Below are 6998 nucleotides of genomic sequence, written 5' to 3'. Positions count from 1 at the left end.
AGGTCAGCTACAGTTCTCCTGATTCAAGTCTGACCACTGGACCCAGATGTCTCTGAAGGAGAAAATGAAGCTTGTGACCTAGCATAGCACTGCCACTTTCAGATCCAATTCATGGGCTTGTCATAGCATCACCTCCCTGATATCAAGGTCTTCCTCAAGAACAAAGGAAAAACATCCTCATCCTCATCATCATCATCAAATAATAATAATAATAATAATAGCAATGACCACATGAACAAGGATAGGCATTTGTGAAACAATTTATACTTTGTGAAGCACTTTTATACATTATATTATTTGCTTACATAATCTATGGAGTGCTGCAGGATAATAGGGAAAACTGACAGGCTTTGTTTCCATTTGTCAGAACTCTTCCCAGAACTTCCCAGTAAGCACACATAAGTAAAGTAATGCTTTGCAAGAAGATTCTGGACTTAAAATTTAGAGGTCTCTGTTTAAATCTGGCTTCTGTTATTTACTATCCAAACGAACACAAGCAATTGATTTAATCTTTTGGTTTCAGTTTCTTCGAATATAAATTGGGAAATAAGGTTGCATTATCTTACAGGATCATTGTGAGGAAAATCTTTATAACCTCATAATAATGTATAAGGTTTGTTGTGAATCTAAGGTTTCCATACAATGGCACTTTATAATCATCTTACTTTCACAGCTTTGTGGAATCATGGCTTTTGTGAGGTGCATTTTCTATATGCAATTACAGATTGCAAATTCTTCAGATTTTTTTATCTTGTGTAGTATTTATTCGCATCTTTTTCTAAATTCTGTTAATGTTCTGTTCATATTGTTCTTATAATATACTCCTCATGAATACCTGTGAAGGACTGAACCTGACTACCTGTTGTTTTTTCTCATTCTTGATCTTTGTTCCTTTTCTTCTTCCCTCCAGGATCCAACCCCCCCCCCCCCCCTCCATTTCTGTCTCTATCCCTCTCTGAATAGAAACAAGTTCTAAAGTGCACAGATTAAAAAGTACACTGTTGGAATAATTGAGTTGTGGTTAGAAAGAGAGCTTTCAACATCCCCTGCCATAAAGGCTAAGTTAACTTACTTTTATTGTTGATTTCTTCTTTTTTCCTTAAAACTTATTTTAATTGTTTCAATTCAGTGATTCAGATGATTAAGTTTTGTTACCTTGATGTAGATTCCTGGTGGCCTGAATACAAGAAAGACTTTAGAAGTTTTATTTAAAACTAAAGATTTAATCTTTGTACTATCTTGTGGAAAACAGGGATGGGAAAGACTGCACTCAACTAGATCAATGCTCTATCTTTAGTTTACTTTTCTTCTTTTAGTATAATCAAGTAAATCTTTTTTCCTTTTTTTTTGATGGGGGGAGTGTTATATGAATTATGTGGCTTTTTTTCAAATATAAGGTGCATCCTAATCTACTTTAAATTTAATATATTAGTTTAATTAACTAAATGTATTAAATGAATTAAATTTAATGTATTACTTTTATAGAAAGCCATTTACAATTAAAAGTCATTGAACCTAGTATATAGTATATAAAACTTATTTTTGCTATTTCTTAAATTAGAAAATGTTTGGGTTTGTTGATGTTTCCCAGATCTCAAAAACAATCTAAATGACTTCTCTATTCTACTTCATAAGTCATCATTACACATATTTTGTAACTAATTCATTCCCATCAGGCAATGTTTCCAGTGCCCTTTGCATTTTCTGTAACTTTGCTTCCACTGAGATAATGGGCCTGCATAATTTGCAGCCATATGGCATCATTGAAATTATATTAACTTTAAGGAAATCAGCTATTGGGATAGTGAGCAGTTTGGGATCATTGGAAGCACTGAATAATTCCGGTAATGCAAACTGCAATCTTTATCTTCCATACAGATCTGACCCTAGCTTATTCATTGTCCCTCCAATTATCTGTCAAATTATGTACTTTTTAAAATTTTATATCAATAATGTGTGTGTGTGTGTGTGTGTTTGGGAAAATATATAAAGCATATATATTCCCCCAAAGATTATATTGTATATACATATATATATATATATATATATATATATATATACATACATACATCTATTCTAAAGAATTGATCTCATATACATAAGTATATACATAGATAGGTTTATGTCGGGTTGATGTTTCAATGTAGAAATATTTACAAAGTTATAGTGACTTGATGTACCATCCATCTATATGATCATCAGTTTGCACAGTTTATCCCTCCCCAAAATGAGGGATTAGTTACTTCTATGACTCTCTTCTCATATCATAATAATTCTAATGATATTCTAAATCAAAATGCTTGCTGGGCCCTACCCAATCAGGTATCTTGCTAGAATATCTACCAGTAAACAGAGAAATCAGCTTGGGCTGGATTCATTCCCAGGGGATGATTCTTCTTTTCTTATTCTTATAGTTTCCTCCTGTCAAACTTAGAGATAATTTAGTCTTCAAGGCAAGGTTAACCAAGGTAATTATGATTGAGGTAATTTTGTTGTCTAGTCTAGATGACAGGCAGTTGCTGCCCATAAAGCAATTAACATTGCTAAATCCACATGTGAAGGTCAATCTACCTACTATCTGCATTGTCTTACCTTTGCCAGATGAAGTCCAAATGAGGTACTTACTGTCAGACCAACAGAAGACACACTTAGGTTTAAATAACTTTGTCAGTCTTCACTCTTTGGTCATGGGAACAGGCCACTGACCCAATATATCAATTATTACTAGCCTAGGTAATAAACTGATAATACTTAGATACTTGACTTTTGCTAAAGTGACTCATTTTACTAATACTATAAACATCACTGTTAATGAAAATGAAATTTTGTCCTGGAGAAAACTACCTCAATATCATTTTAATTCACTTCACTATAGATAGCTTTGATATCTTTTACTGAAAGATACCTGCTTATATTCTTTGATCATTTATTGAGTAGGGATGATTCTTTTTTAAATAAACTTAGCTCACATCCCTATATGTTTGAGAATTGAGGACTTTATCAGAGAAACTTTATATATTTTTGCTAGTTTCCTGCTTTCATTCTAATCTTGAATAAATTGATTTTGTTTCTAAAAACCTTTCTAATGTATTATAGGTATTATATTATATTATGGGTATTATATTATATATATATATATATATATAATTAAGGTATTATACGCAGAATTATCTCTGTTACTTCCTGTGATGCTCCATACATCTGAGAAGTAAAATTTTCCATGTTCCCTTAATTTGTTTATCATATCACTCTCTTTACCTCAATCATTTTGACTTTACCTTTGTTATAGTGTGAAAGGTCAGTCTATGCCTAATTTCTGAAAAAAATATTTTCCAGTTTTCCCAACAATTTTTGTCAAATATAGATTCCCCCCCCCCAAAAATTTAGAACTTTGGGTATATCAGCACTAGTTAACTTTAAATCTTTACTATTGTGTGTTGTATATTTAATCTACTATAGTGATCCACCACTTTGTTTCTTATCAAGTACCAGATTGTTTTCAGTTTTATCACTTTTTAATATAGATAGTGCTAGGTCATCTTTTTCATTGATTATTCTTTCATACGATTCTTGTTATTGTTTTTTCTTTCTCTATGAAATAATTCTTTAGTAGTTTGATTGGTATGGGAATGAATAAGTAAATTTATTTAGGTAGAATTGTCAATTTTATTATATAACTTGACTTATCCTCGAGTGATTAATATTTCTAAATTGTTTAAACTCATTTTATTTATATGAAAAATATTTTATAACTGAGTTCAAATACTTCTTGGATTTGTCTTTGGAGGTAGACTCCAAAATATTATACATTTTCCACACATTTGTTAAATGGAGTTTCTCTTTTTATTTCTTCTTCTGGATTTTGTTGGTAAAAGAAATTCTGATGATTTATGTGTGCTTATTTAATATACTGCAACTCTGCTAAAGTTGCTAATGATTTCAGTTTTTTTAGTTAATTCTATATAGAATTCTCTAAAGTCTATCATGTCACTTGCAATGAATAATAGTTTTGCTTTGTTTTGTTTTATATCAGAGATCAGACTCTAATCAAAACCTTAAAATTAGATATCTTCAAAGTAAATTTCCTTACCTAGTATCATTCTTCTATTCATATATATGTATAAATATATACTATATATATATATATATATATATAGATAGATATATATATATAGATATTATAATGTACCTAGGTGGTACAATGGATAGAGCACTGACCTTTGAGTCAGAAGGACAGGAGTTCAAATTTGGTGGTAGACACTTCAAAATTATCAACTGTGTGACCTTGGAAAACTCATCTAACCCTGATTGCCTCACATCCAAGGTCAGCTACAGTTCTCCTGATTCAAGTCTGACCACTGGACCCAGATGTCTCTGAAGGAGAAAATGAAGCTTGTGACCTAGCATAGCACTGCCACTTTCAGATCCAATTCATGGGCTTGTCATAGCATCACCTCCCTGATATCAAGGTCTTCCTCAAGAACAAAGGAAAAACATCCTCATCCTCATCATCATCATCAAATAATAATAATAATAATAATAGCAATGACCACATGAACAAGGATAGGCATTTGTGAAACAATTTATACTTTGTGAAGCACTTTTATACATTATATTATTTGCTTACATAATCTATGGAGTGCTGCAGGATAATAGGGAAAACTGACAGGCTTTGTTTCCATTTGTCAGAACTCTTCCCAGAACTTCCCAGTAAGCACACATAAGTAAAGTAATGCTTTGCAAGAAGATTCTGGACTTAAAATTTAGAGGTCTCTGTTTAAATCTGGCTTCTGTTATTTACTATCCAAACGAACACAAGCAATTGATTTAATCTTTTGGTTTCAGTTTCTTCGAATATAAATTGGGAAATAAGGTTGCATTATCTTACAGGATCATTGTGAGGAAAATCTTTATAACCTCATAATAATGTATAAGGTTTGTTGTGAATCTAAGGTTTCCATACAATGGCACTTTATAATCATCTTACTTTCACAGCTTTGTGGAATCATGGCTTTTGTGAGGTGCATTTTCTATATGCAATTACAGATTGCAAATTCTTCAGATTTTTTTATCTTGTGTAGTATTTATTCGCATCTTTTTCTAAATTCTGTTAATATTTTGTTCATATTGTTCTTATAATATACTCCTCATGAATACCTGTGAAGGACTGAACCTGACTACCTGTTGTTTTTTCTCATTCTTGATCTTTGTTCCTTTTCTTCTTCCCTCCAGGATCCAACCCCCCCCCCCCTCCATTTCTGTCTCTATCCCTCTCTGAATAGAAACAAGTTCTAAAGTGCACAGATTAAAAAGTACACTGTTGGAATAATTGAGTTGTGGTTAGAAAGAGAGCTTTCAACATCCCCTGCCATAAAGGCTAAGTTAACTTACTTTTATTGTTGATTTCTTCTTTTTTCCTTAAAACTTATTTTAATTGTTTCAATTCAGTGATTCAGATGATTAAGTTTTGTTACCTTGATGTAGATTCCTGGTGGCCTGAATACAAGAAAGACTTTAGAAGTTTTATTTAAAACTAAAGATTTAATCTTTGTACTATCTTGTGGAAAACAGGGATGGGAAAGACTGCACTCAACTAGATCAATGCTCTATCTTTAGTTTACTTTTCTTCTTTTAGTATAATCAAGTAAATCTTTTTTCCTTTTTTTTTGATGGGGGGAGTGTTATATGAATTATGTGGCTTTTTTTCAAATATAAGGTGCATCCTAATCTACTTTAAATTTAATATATTAGTTTAATTAACTAAATGTATTAAATGAATTAAATTTAATGTATTACTTTTATAGAAAGCCATTTACAATTAAAAGTCATTGAACCTAGTATATAAAACTTATTTTTGCTATTTCTTAAATTAGAAAATGTTTGGGTTTGTTGATGTTTCCCAGATCTCAAAAACAATCTAAATGACTTCTCTATTCTACTTCATAAGTCATCATTACACATATTTTGTAACTAATTCATTCCCATCAGGCAATGTTTCCAGTGCCCTTTGCATTTTCTGTAACTTTGCTTCCACTGAGATAATGGGCCTGCATAATTTGCAGCCATATGGCATCATTGAAATTATATTAACTTTAAGGAAATCAGCTATTGGGATAGTGAGCAGTTTGGGATCATTGGAAGCACTGAATAATTCCGGTAATGCAAACTGCAATCTTTATCTTCCATACAGATCTGACCCTAGCTTATTCATTGTCCCTCCAATTATCTGTCAAATTATGTACTTTTTAAAATTTTATATCAATAATGTGTGTGTGTGTGTGTGTTTGGGAAAATATATAAAGCATATATATTCCCCCAAAGATTATATTGTATATACATATATATATATATATATATACATACATACATCTATTCTAAAGAATTGATCTCATATACATAAGTATATACATAGATAGGTTTATGTGGGTTGATGTTTCAATGTAGAAATATTTACAAAGTTATAGTGACTTGATGTACCATCCATCTATATGATCATCAGTTTGCACAGTTTATCCCTCCCCAAAATGAGGGATTAGTTACTTCTATGACTCTCTTCTCATATCATAATAATTCTAATGATATTCTAAATCAAAATGCTTGCTCTAAATCAGGTAGAGAATATCTCTTCCACAGACCTAAGTGTTCCTTTTTCCAACATATTGATTACTTTTGTTGTTTTTTTGTTTATTTATTTCAGCTGTGTCCAACACTTTGGAACTCCATTTGGGGTTTTCTTGGCAAAGATAAGGAAGTGGTTCACCAAGTCATTCTCCAATTTATTTTATAGTTGAGGAAAGGAGGTAAGCAGGGTTAAGTGACTTGTCAAGGGTAGCAGTGCTCCTAAGTGTCTAAGGCCATCTCTGAACTCAAACTTTCTTACTTCAGTTCCAGTGCCCTATCTACTGTTCCATCTAGCTGTTGAAAGTTTGAACTACCATTCAGGTATCTAGAATTGCTGAAAGTTCCAAAAATGTGGAAAATATTCTATGACCACAGGT

This window comes from Macrotis lagotis, chromosome 2 (assembly GCF_037893015.1).
Source record: "Macrotis lagotis isolate mMagLag1 chromosome 2, bilby.v1.9.chrom.fasta, whole genome shotgun sequence".
Classification (NCBI taxonomy): Eukaryota; Metazoa; Chordata; class Mammalia; order Peramelemorphia; family Peramelidae; genus Macrotis; species Macrotis lagotis.
This window is presented reverse-complemented; position numbering follows the sequence as displayed.